Genomic DNA, 13,470 nt, shown 5'->3' with positions numbered 1-13,470 from the left:
ATATTTATTAATTTGGAAGTATTGACTTTATTAATATTTTTAATTCATAACAATAATTTTCAATCTATCTTATTGATTATATATCTATTCTGATATATTTTTTCTAACTTATAATACGTTTAAATGAATCGATTTAAATTATTCACGATTTACTAAAATTTTAAATTTAAAAATACTAGTTATTGATGTTTAATTTATGAACAATGGTTTTGTGATGTTACTAATTATTTTTTATTTTTAATTAAATTATTCTAAATGTTTAAGTTGAATTTGAAATTTAATAGACTTAGGTCTGAGCCAAGTTAGACCGTTCGTTGGACCTATGCAGGCCTAGCCAGTTTACCGCTTGTAGCTCGCCTTGATCCGAGTTTACACTTAACCCAAGTCGTGGCTCGGTTCGGTGCGACCTCGAGTCTACAGTGCGGGTTCGGTTGCGTCCAGCAAGTTGATTGGTGTAGGTTCAGCACACCTTAACAAGCCAGCGACTTGAGAGCCTTGGCTTCGCCAAGTGCCGGGTCCACACGATCCACCGCCCCGGCTTGGCCCGACCCGGCCTGATCGTCCTATTATTGCTCCATAGCCCGGTCCAGTGAGCCTTCAAACGAATCCGGAAGTTTCGGGAGCTTTCAAGTCTGCTCCACGATTGACGGTTTATCAGCCACCTCGCCTTCTTCCTCTTCCGTCTCCTTCGAAAGCCGAATTGCCTCTTCGATCCGGTAAGCTCTTCTTTTGCTTTTGTTCTTTACCTTGAAAACATTTAGATCTTGCAGTCTTGTAGACATTGACACGATAGAGATAAGTCGCGTTGTTGGGAGTCAATAAACGTTCGATGCTTACCGATATGAAGGTCAGAAGGGATTGCTGCGTTCCTGCTCTTACGGCAATCGAGGTGCCCCTTTAGGTGTATTGCCAACTAGTGGTCATTGGCAGAAAGTTAACGAGCATTTGGAATGAGGAAGTTTCATTCGGAAGGACCATGTATAAGATTTTGGTTGAATCCTTTTCCTGTCAACTAATTAAGCGATTACTTGAACATGTTGCTGATCAATCTTTAGCAGTATTCCCAAATGATAGCTTGCGAGATTGTACTACTAGATAGTTTGTCTCGTTTGTTCTTTTCCAAATTAGGGATTATGTGTCTTGATGTGATCATAAGGCCCTATCATGTCAAAACAACAACACATAATCAACAGCAAGTGATAGGTGAAAGATGGCATATGATTAATTACATTTGGGTAGGATTTGGCTGAAGTTTCTGTAAACAAGAAAGGGAGCATTAATTTTTGCACGTTATTGGTTGCTCGACGAAAATCCATGTGCATCCTTGGTAAAGAGCTCTAAAAATCCATGTATATTGTGGTAAGCTGGGTGTTTGTACCAATCCTGAGCAGCAATTGGCTGTAAATTACCAATACTCACCATCTGACTTCTCTAAGGTACCAACTCTCTGAGAATTAGAACTAGAAGCAGAGCCTTTCTTTTCCTTTTCTCTTCCTTTTTCTTGCAAGATATCTTATTGAAGCAGCCTGTTAGAAGCATATTTTATGATACACTATTCTTTCTTAGGGAAATTGTTTTCTTTTTCACTTTCATTTTCCATGTAAAGAATTATCAGGCTTTAGTATATTGTTTTCTGTCATGCCTCGCAAGGATAGCCAATGAACTTTCTTTTGCAGGATTACTTGCAACACTGCAAATAGCCAAAAGGTCCAAAACCTAAATGAGGGTTGTCACTGAACTACCACTTAAATGTATTCTCAGGCGAATCTATCCCATGAAGGGAACATGGAGTAATTGCAACCTGTTCTTTTAAATACTTTATGTTCATTCTTCTTTTCCATTTTTACATGCTTTTATAAACTAGAGACATCTTGCGAGCAGGAACGATGACCATATCTGTGCCAAATACGCAAGAAAATGAGGAGCTTGGTGGATTATATCGCGTAATGAACGAAAAGGCTGAACCACTTGTGGCATTCAACAAGCCACGGCTTCCACCTGTTCTTGGCCCTTTGGTTGTTCTCTCATTCCTGGAGATGTTAAGCAGTAATGGTGATGATTAGAGTGGCAGGGACTGGATACCATCTCACATCGTCATGTTTAGTGTCGATGCTTGAACTTGTAGAATGGACAAAGAAATGAACTTGTTGGGCATTTGCTCGCTGGTATGTTTAGTTTATAGCTGCGCATTTGAACTGCATATTTCCAAATATTGGTATACTATGAAAAATGGAAGAATCAAAGGCTCCCCAAATATCTTGCAGACTCTGATGATAAAATGAATAATGGCATGAGGCTTCTTGTAGTTTAAGTAGCAGTATCAGTTGATTAAACATATGAGTGATGTTGTTCTTTATCAATGTGTTTGAAACATCAGAAGTCTTAAGTGTAATCATCGGGTCTTTGAAGGTTGTCAAAAGGGGGGGAAATGGTTTTGGGAACTTGTCAAAACTCCGAAAAAATCTTTAAACTTTTTACTTAAAGGTTGGTTTTACCCAATTCATTGTTAATCCCTTGAATTATAATGGACTTTATGCCTAGGTTACCATCTTTCAGTTAATCTGACACTGTCGTGTGATTGAATGGAGTTTGTGAGGAATAAGTTCTGGTCTGTAAATTCCCATTCGATGCCTATGCAGAATTAGTTCTATTATTGCTTCTTGGAGAGCAATGCGCATGTGAAATATGATGAATTACCGATGAGCAGCTCCAGCATTATCTCTCAAACAGTGGTAGAAACTGCAGCTCCTGTCAAAGAGGAACTCTTTGTTGTTCATCACCACATAATTTCTAAATGTGGCTGATGAAACAACAACATTTGCTACAGAAGCACTAAATCTATTCCACTAACCAAAGATTTCCTCAAATACACAGTGATATTTATTCACGCCATGGGGATTTACGCTTCTAAGGATTCCTAACATTTTTACATGAACAAAACGAACTCCGAGCTTCCATCTGCATCGATGCTATGAGATTGACACTCGTCATACCGGCTCAACTTCTGATTCTGCTTTCCCTTCAAAATGGATTGCCGAGGAGGATGCGGCTGCTGTGGATGACCCTACACAGCGCAGACGCGACGGAGTTCATCGCGGTCGTGGCTATTCGAGACTTGATCTGCCCCCGCTTTGGTATAGGCCTTCTCCCATCTGATCTCCCACCATTGGCGAGAGCAGAGACCAAGACAGCAGCAGACTTATTCCTCATATGGACTTCTACAGGAGGTAAGCAGACGGACTTCTGAAACTTTGTGCGATCCTTTTGGACTTCCGTTCCAGTTCGCGGATTCCACATGTGGTCTATTTATAGTGTTTTCTGGATCAATGGAGGAACCTCAACAGGAATTTTCTGGCGGAGAGACAAGCCTGCTAAAGGTGCGTGATTTACCAAAGATTCTGTCTATAAACAAACAAGACATGACCAAAGTCAGTCATGGTTGCTCCTCGATGAAGAAAAGAATAAAGCAGGAATTGGTTTCCTAATTAGTCTATGCCATTTGAGCTCGTGCGGGCAGACGAACCTGGATATGTTGATGGTATGGAGGTATTGGATATGTTAATGCATCAGTTGGCGTCTCCCTTTGTGGAAGCTTTCGGCAGCTATATGCACATGGCTTGCTGGCTTGATGACCTGGTGAAGACAATCCTCTCACGCTCTGGGGCTGTGGTCTCATAATTGAGCTTGGAAGATGATGCTTTCCTTCGAATGATAAAGAGTCAGCGTTGGAGCAAGTGGAGCCATCAATTAGCCATGTTCTTAGACTTTAGCATGGAGCAAGTGGGCAATTTGTATGTGCATATTGTTGCCGAAAGCTTGCATGTGCATGTGCGAGAGATGCCAACCGATGCATCGAAACATGGCTCCAAAACCTCCCACCATCACAGCGCAGCTCTAGCATTTCGTGTCCACTGCTTCGGCTTCCCGCACGAGCTCACACCGGCCAGATAGTAGTAGTCACCAAACCAGTCCATCCTTGATTCTTTTCTTCATGGAGGGGCTCAAATCTCGAATGTTTATAGACAGAATCATTGCTGAACCATGGCATCCCTTAGCTGGCTTGTCTCCCCACGAGAAAACTCCTTTAGAGATTCGTTCGTTGATCCAGTGTACATTTATGTACGTTGGTGGGCTGCTATCATGAAGCAGCAAACAGGAGCAGAGTCCACAGGGATCAAACAGAGTATCAAGAAGACTCTTGTCTATTTCTAGCTTTCCTCCTGTAAAAGTCCGATCGAGTGACAAGGAGGCTGCGGTCTTGCCTCTGCTCTGTTATAGCCACGGTTGCAATAAAACTCCATTGCTCCTGCGCTGTGGACGGCCATCAACTGCAGCCGCATCCTCATCTTCGTTAATTGATTTGTTGACCATCATTCTTTGTCTGCTTCGCTAATGGTGACAAAGCTCGACAAAAACTTTCGTATGCAGGTTTAACGACGACCGAAAGATAAAAGTTTCCCAAGGTTCGTCTTGAAGGAGTTTACAAGTTCAGATGTAGCAAAGTAAGCATGTAATGGCAACAGAGGTTTCAATAAAGTTCAAGCCTTTGTCTACCTTTGATCAATTGGAGACCATTATCACAACGAAAGTGGGCGAGTGAGACTTGAAATAAGATCTGAACTCTCTTTCTAAACTTCTTGTTGTCAGCACAGGAAACGGACAATGTCATCATCCAAGTCTCTGAAACCAAACATCAATCTTTTTTTTTAGTCTATTTTGTCAAACCATGGATGACTTCTCTACAAAATTTCTTTGGAGTTATCTGCGACTTCTTGATACTGTCTAAAAAGAAGAGAAGGATTGATAGATAGGATCAGATTTTGGACTCGACGTCGAAGACGATAAAGTGAAGGCATTTTCGTAATAATAAGAGGTGCCATTGGAAGCCGCATCTGGCTTCTCCGTTGGGACAAGCGGAGTCCGGTGAAGCGAGCACGTACGCCGACTTAGCTCCACCCACCTTGACGCACGGGCGGTGGAGGCCGTGGCTGTTGACCAGTTATCGAGCTCGCACGGGCACACAGTGCAGTCGTCGCCGGCGTTCCGGCAGCTCCTCGTACCGTTATCATCACTGGAAGTGCCTTCTCCATAACTAGCATCGTTGATGCCGGCTTCAACTACTGGTTTACCATGTCTATCCATGCGGCTGGGGTCATCAGGCGAAGTGGTTCGGCGCCGAAGAGGTCGGCGACGCCTAAGAGTTTGGCGACGTCGATCTCGCTGAAGAGTTCAGCGAGCAGGGCGAATGCCCGGACGATGGACTCTCGTCAAGGAACAAAGCAATGCAAGGTGCGTTGATGGTAAGAACAACTCATGAAGATGAATCAATCATTACAGACAGAAACTCTTATCCTCTCCTTCTCTCTTCAAGATCTATAATCATGGCTCTAAAGTTACTCGAGCCGATCAAATTTCACGTAGAAAACATACAAAGCCAGGTTCAAATCAAATTAATTGGGTTATAATTGGCTTGAACCAGTTTAGAATCATCCAAAACCAGTTTAAATAATTGAGTGAGTATTCTTGAGCTTAAGGAAATAGACAACATTAAATGATTCTTGAACCAGTTTGTAGAATATTCATTAGATAGCAACAACTATAAATATGAACTCTGAAATGTCTAAAACTTCAAATGACGTTTTGTTTGAATCTAAACATGATTTATTCTTTAAATGCATCTTTCCTTTCAAATCGAGATTGCCCACCTGCAAATGATTCTTCTCCTATTTTGAACTCCTTTTAAGACATACCTATTATCTTGAACCCAGAAGGAGCAAGAGAACTGGGATTAGAAGGAATTATAGTGATGATAATGTTATCTATAGTTTATTCCAAGAGGTCATAAGCTCTCCCGATTCTCCTTTTCTAAAAGAAGTTGATAAATAGTAAAATAAAATTAATTATTAATAATTATATTTGGATTTTTACTAATTTATCACCGGATAACTAACTGTTACGTGCAAGTGGATGTTCAAAAAGAAGATTAAGACTAATTATATAATTAAAAAATTAAGACTAGACTTATAGCTCAAAGGTTTGAGTCTGGTATTAATTATTTTGACACATACGAATTACTATCATCCTATCCGAGTTTTATTTGTTTTTATTTTCATCAATAAACTCTTAGTTTATTAAATGGATATGAAGACTATTTTTCTTTAATGAGATTTATATGGATCAATCCAAATGTTTCACGGTGTTTGAATAGGAGAGAAAAAAAGTATGCAAGCTAATTCGTTTCTAGTACGAACTCAAGTACGAAAAAATGTCTAAAAATTTTCATTGTGTGATTCTATCATTGAATTTCAAATAAATGAATATATAATTATCTTTACTATAGAATGAAATAAATTTATTATATTTCATCGCTATATATAACTAATATATTATCATGGACTTAGTTGATTTTACCTAAATTATATGTCACTTTTGTGTGTCTATCCGCAAAGGTCAATCTCCTCGAAATCTTTTTATGGTTCTTTAAAGACCTAAAAAAAAAAAAGATATGTTAGAAAAAATATTTAATTCGAGATTTACAAACAAACATTTTAGTAAAGATTTGATAGACAATGTAAGTTATAGATTTCTCAAGCTTTAAACGGTCCAAGATAGTTTGTCACGGTCAAAAGTCCTCACATGACACTGCTGAGGAATAAGACAATAAACAAGCCCTGGAGACTACCTAGATAGCTTACCAATCATGTGACACCCGAGTAGCTCTTCGGTACTGTATTTGCTGATACTTCATATCATTCTATGGAACTAGAAAATCCTCAAAATGACTACCTAGATAGCTTACTTCTGGACAGTTTTACCTTTGTGTGATAACTGCATACAACATATGTTTATAAGTCTGAAACGACCACAAAAACCAATCAAAATAGGATTATCAAATCTATTGCAAGCCCTCTACACGATGATGTGCAAACCATAAACAAAATCAAAAAATATAAACATATATAAGCATGATGATGTGCAAACCACAAAACTATGTTTACAGCTTTGTTTGTGACAATATAGCGGTGGAGACATATAAGAATTTTTTAACAAATGAGAAGGGTAATTTAGTAATTTTGATATTTCACATAATACTTTAATAATCCTCATAAAGCATAATAATTATCTTCAAATAAATAAAATATGATATAAAAAAATTAATTACTGTTGGTGCATCTATTATGTGATTAATGAGGCATCTTTTCAAACATCTAATTGTATTTAGTGAAATAAGCATCATGAATAGGAGGAGTTGGGTTAAGTTCTTGAACAAACCTAATACATGTGATATACTCTTTAATCGTAGTAATGTGAGACTATTCATACTCCTTTTTCGTGCTCAAGGAACCAATTATCAAAACAATGTCATCGTTTAAGTCTCTCAAACCAACCATCAATTTAGTTTTTCGTCTATTTTATCAAACCATGGATGACTTCTATACGGACAAATTACTTTTAGAGTTCTTTACGACTTGTCGAAGCTGCCTAAGAAGAAGAGAGGGATTGATAGACAGTGTCAAATGTTGAACTCGGCGTCAAAGACGATAACGCGAAGGCAATTTTCGTTACAGGAGTCATTGGAAGCCCGCCCTATCGTGGTAGTCCACGACGTCTCGTTTCTCCACTGGGATAAGCGGAGTCCGGCAAAGCGGACAGGTTCGTCGGCGAAGCTCCACCCACTTGTCAAGGCACTGGCGGTGGTAGACGTGGCGGCAGTTGGTTAGCAGTCGCACTTCGTCCCCGTGCTCGAACTTGCACAGGCACACGGTGCAATCGTCATCGGCGTACCGGACTATTCCCGATAGTTCCTCGTACCGCATCACGAGAAGCGCCTCCTCCATTTCTAGCGTCGCTGATGTCGCCTGTAGCTGCTGGCCGTTACCATAGCTATCATCTGCGATGCTATGGTCAGGCCAGGGGTCGACGATGCCTATGACTATGTTGACACCGATTATGTCGAAGAGTTTGTCGAGGCCGAGCGCGTGGGATATCCAAACGATGGGCTTCCACAAGTCGTCGACAACCAAAACAATGCGGTGGAGCGCTGTCGGTAAGAGCAACGCAACGCAGAATGAAAACCACATGTCACCTGGAAACAACAAAGAAACAAGAGCTCAATCACAACAAACAGAAACCCTTCTCATCTCTTTCTCTAATTTCACTTCATGTAGAAATCATACTAAACCAAGTTCGAATCAAATTGATTGGTTTGAAATTGGTTTAAACCAGCTTAAATCAATTCAATCGATCCAAAAACACCCTAAATTTGTTGAAGCTAGATATAACTAATCACTTAGATATAACTAATTCGATCGGATAGGATCGGACACCAATCGTAGGCATCATTGCACATTGGGCCTAACTCTTTGATTCGTCTAGTGGGACGACTCGATATGGGTTTAGTCTAATTTATTATAAGTAAAAAGAATTAAATCAACAATAATAAGTATTTTAGTTTAGTCTAAGGAAACATAAACAGTAAATAATTTATTCAATACGTACTTAAATCAATTTTTAAAAAATAATTTGACTTCAGGTGTTGAGGCATGTACTTCATGAAGTTCGTTAATTATAGCTTGCAAATCATGATTCAAAATTTAAAATAATTAAATCAATAACAAAAATCAATTAAATTAAATATAATAAAACATGAACATTATAAAATTAATTAAATATTTATCATATTTTGAGAAAAAAATCACTCTTAAAAAATAATCTAACTTAGGCATGATTCTTAGAAATTTTGTTATTTGTAATTCATTCAAGATAATTTAATAACATTGTAAATTCTAAAATATATATCATGCATCTTGATTTTTGAAAATAAAATTTTAATTTAATATCTATATTTTAAAAAAAAATCGAATAAACTAAAAGAAATGATGGAGCACTCACCAAGGGTCATGATACCGCCTTCGTCTCTCATGATACTTCATATCATTCGATTTTTCCCGATCATCACTAAAATAAACAAGGAGTCTTTCTTATTTAAATAGGAGAACAGGGAGGATGTCTATTTTTTATTTTAATATTTTAATTAGATAATTATATTATTCTTTATTTATTCATTTAATATGGGAAATAGTCTTAGTGGCTGCAAAATAACTTTTATGTTAGATACACTTATTGGGTAGCAAGTCATGCGAGTATAACAATGTGTTAATGATGGAATTTTCTGAATTGAGAAATAAGAATAAAAATTTAGGTGCTTATATTGCCCCCATTAATTTGTTCCTATATTTAATTTTTAAAAATATAGATATTAATATTTAATATACTATTGTATTTTTCAAGCGGTTTCTTTGTGTGCCTAAGAGTTGTCAGATGATATGAGAAATCTGACATTTCGACACTTTGAATGTGATATCACTATTAACCCGATACCCATATAAATACTTTTTTTTTTACTAACACATTGGATGAGTCACGTTATAAACCACGATGCATGCTACTTAAGGTGATTTCTCATGTTCACGTAACACCTGGCGGTGACGTGGAATAACTTCTCATTAGGTAGCGATGGTTATTGTTAACACACAGAAATTGATGATTAACAAGTCAATCTAATTGATTCACTATTGAAAATGCGGCTGACTCCTCTTGGTTGACATCGAGAGTAAACAATGCGGAAAGAGCGAATGAATTTATAGAGAGAGATAGTTCACTAAAAATGACTCGATCTTCGAGTGATAAAATTTGGTAGGGAATCTTGGTGATCTCTTTTGCTATGTAGCCTTCTGATTGTGCCTTTGGGCTACACCGATAATCATGCATAATAGCTCCACACTGTGGGTGTTATGGGTTGACCTCTCCAATACTTAAGTCTGAAAAATGAAAAAAGATGAAGATAATAGAATAAGTAGTGTAAATAAGAGAATAAAGAATTTTTTTTATTTGCTTGCCTCGGCTTAGCATGGGGCTTAACTTTTATACTCAGGCATTAGGTGGTGCAGATGAATCTTTGTCAAGGCTCCTTTTATCCTATATGAAGGAGGCATTTAATACGGGTGACTTGCTGACATGTGCCCCTGAGGATAGTGCTTAGGGACTATCAAGATGATACCTCCGATCTAACTTCCTTGCCTCTTTGGGTCAGGCAAAGTATGATTCCTTCATCATTCGTTTGGAATGGAATGCAAATGAGGTCGAATCATGCAGTCGACCATTAATGCGGAGTTAGATTTTCTTTTTCAACTATGGGATCAATGAAGAGTGGATTTCACAAGCCTATTTTGAGAAGCCAGGTGATGTGACCTCCTACTGACGACCATAGAGTGTATATGGTTCCCAGGCTTTTACTTACGTATTACCTATACGACGGGAGGAGTTGAGGAATGCTAGAATTATCTATATTAGTTACTAAGAGGAATACTGAAGAATCTTGCAGCACCAATGCAAAGTATAGTTCAATCTTACGGAAACATAATAGCAAATAAGATTTTATCGTCATAATTGAAGAAAATCCTTCCTTCTCACGTATATAAATAAGACATTGCACTCAACCATTTCAAGTGCATGTTTTATCGTCATAATTCAACTTATCACTTTGAACATCTTTGTCTATGTGATTATACACATGTGATCCACACTTTCACTCATAAAAAATTATAAAAAAGTTCAAAACTGTACAACACTACAATCTCATAAATTATCTCATTAGAATGTAAGGTTTAAGTTTAAATAAATAACTTGTACATCATGTTGTGATCTAGAAATCAATTGTTGGCCTCCGACAGTGAGAATTACTCCATGATCCTCGAATTGGAGTTGGACCTAAACACCATGTTCTTCAATAAGATTCTTCTTACAGTAACCTAAAATGAGTCCCAAAATGAAATGTTTTTGGAGAGTGAAGAGAGAGACTTGTGCGGTAGCATATTTCCTTTTATTGTTGGAATTCTGAACCACTTATCACTAGCAAAAATATCCATCAAATAGTTTATAATTAAAAATATCTCTCTTTGTAAAATCTAGATTGTTTTTTTTTTCATGTGTCTAAATCATGATTCGGAATGAATATTGCATTAATCACATATTTATACCCTTCAAGTAATATAATTAAATAAACAAACACTGCATCTTCAATAAGTTTAGTTACATATTAATATGCTTACAATATCAAATTCAAAATAACACATAATATCGATTCTCACTCAAAGATCTAGAACTCTTGAACTACTTTCTAGATGTATAGGCTACATTCACATCTTCCAATCTCTTTCTGTCACAAAGAAAGTACATTCAAGATTTATTATCTAAAACAAACATACAGGACGTAAATATGATTACAACTCCTCTATCTGTTATGGGCTCTATCAAATTATCTAATAAAAGTTCTACTACGAAACTCACTCAATACCGGCAAGTCGTTTGTTTCCTACAGTACTTAGCTCTCACTCGTCCCGACATCTCATTTGTAATTAACAAATTATCATAATTTATACAGAGGCTATGCATTGGTTTATGATCAAACGAGTCTTACGATATCTTAAAAGAACTCTCAATCATGATGTCTTTCCTTGTAAGTACTCTCTACTTCAGTTTCATGTCTTTATCAATGTTGATTGGAATGGCAACTTTGATAATCAAATATCTACATCGAGGTATATTGTCTTCCTCGACACTAATCCAATTAGTTAAAGTTCTAAGAAGCAAAAGACAGTCGTACTGTCTATAACTGAAACTGAATATCATATCATTGCCACTGCAGAACTCAATTGGGTCAATATATTGTGATAATGTTGGAGCTACCTATCTGTGCGCTAATTCTCTAATCTGTTAAAAAATATCATCCCTCCTAACTTGTATAAATAGGAGAAAAATATATGAATACAATAGCTTCTTCCATAATTTCTTATTCTTTTTTCTAATAAAGTCATCCACGAACTCAAACTTCTTCTTGCTCGTATGCTCCGCTTCTTTTCTATCACTCACGTCCCAAAGCACCAACACAGGAGCCCACTCTCCACTCTCGACCTTCTCTTCTCCTCTTCCTCTCTCCTCTCTCGTCTTTGCTCTTAGCTTTCCTTCTTCCTCGATCAAACACCGCCCAAGAGCCAAAACCCGAGTTCCTCCCCTCTGTCGCAGACCTCTTAAGCGTCAGCCACGCCATGATCCCCCATGCCACCAACCTCAATGTTGCTGACTCATCCCTTCCCCGTCTCCAAGTCCAGCTCCTCCTCGTCCGTCCCTCTCCTACGCACCCGCTGCCTACCAGATCATCGCCAGAGGCGTCTTCTACTTGATCTATTCATGCACAAGCTTGCCTAAAGAGCATTATAAGAGAATTGCGACTCACTTTCCTATCGGAGTTTACGTTAGAAAGCATTGATTGCATTTATGTTGCCAAATATTTTCTACAGTAAACTAATATATCTAAAATGAATTAATATGTACTTTCTTCCTGCACAACGCATAGGTTAAAGATGTAGTTCCGCAGAATAGTCATCATTTCAGAAGATTTGCCTTGGATGCATCAGGCAAATTACTTTTTCCATGGACTGCTCCATCCCACTTGTTGTGTTGGGATTCGGAAAGAAGAGAAAGAAAAAGCCAAGAAAATGAAGTGAAAGAGACACTATAAAGTAGTATTATTATGCATCGGTCCCTTCTGAATGGGCTTTATTATTGTTGAGGCTACTGTAACATTACCAGTTCCTTAAGATCATGGTTTTGCAAGTACCATGGAGAGACCATTCGGTAGATGATGATGACATCCACACAACATGTTGTCGGAGGAGGAGTCTGTTTACTAGTTTGCTTTCTTGTTGTTCGTGATCCAGCAACCATGGTATTCCGGCCACCTTTGGACGCATCGGTCTCAGCTAAACAACACCAAACGAGGCACTCATAGAAGAAGCGGTAGGAGTGAGAGTTACTGGGGAGAGACGAGTCTTGGCGGTGCTTTTGTAGCATTGATTCAGTCGCAGGCAAAGCACAAAAAGTGGAAAGCGGAAAAGGTAGCGACTGCACGCCTATCCTCGGCGGTGGGGTGTGCATGGCATGGCTCGCTCCTGATGCCTCGGCGCCGCTGCCGCAATTCCTCGAGAGGGAGAAAGAAGTGCTTGCACTCAAACAAGGACGTCCGCGTCTGTAAACAAAGGGCAAAAAGAGCAGAGGCCAACTCGACAGGGTCCCCCCCTTCACATGGATGGCAGATGTAATCTACGGATTAGAATGGCATTGGAGGACCTCAACGATTGGATCAGTTGCCATTATTAATACTGAAACAGCTTCTGTTTCTTCTTCCCGGTGCAATTTTGACTGCTACAAGTTGGAGCAGTGACGACTCCAGCATTTCTAGGATGAATACATAATTGAGCTTCTGTGCGTTGTATACGTCTGATCCCTAAATGCATGCCACGCCATTAAGGAATAACTTAATCATCGTCCTGAGTGATTGGTGATTCACTAGCACGATGTCTAGTTGGAAAGTGGGTGCAGGCACTTGCACATAGAATGGTAGATGTTTCT

The 13,470-nt window shown here is 38.5% G+C and overlaps 1 long non-coding RNA gene across 1 annotated transcript; it reads left to right on the top strand.

Annotated features, from left to right (window-relative positions):
• The first annotated feature begins 609 nt into the window (after window positions 1-609).
• LOC103976295 (uncharacterized) lies at window positions 610-2,256 on the top strand. Its single transcript, XR_671022.3, has 3 exons — window positions 610-716; window positions 1,677-1,790; window positions 1,882-2,256. It is a non-coding gene; the product is annotated as an uncharacterized LOC103976295 (long non-coding RNA).
• Window positions 2,257-13,470: the final 11,214 nt, after the last annotated feature.

Source organism: Musa acuminata, chromosome BXJ3-4 (assembly GCF_036884655.1).
Source record: "Musa acuminata AAA Group cultivar baxijiao chromosome BXJ3-4, Cavendish_Baxijiao_AAA, whole genome shotgun sequence".
In the NCBI taxonomy this organism is placed as follows: domain Eukaryota; kingdom Viridiplantae; phylum Streptophyta; class Magnoliopsida; order Zingiberales; family Musaceae; genus Musa; species Musa acuminata.
This window is presented reverse-complemented; position numbering and strand designations above follow the sequence as displayed.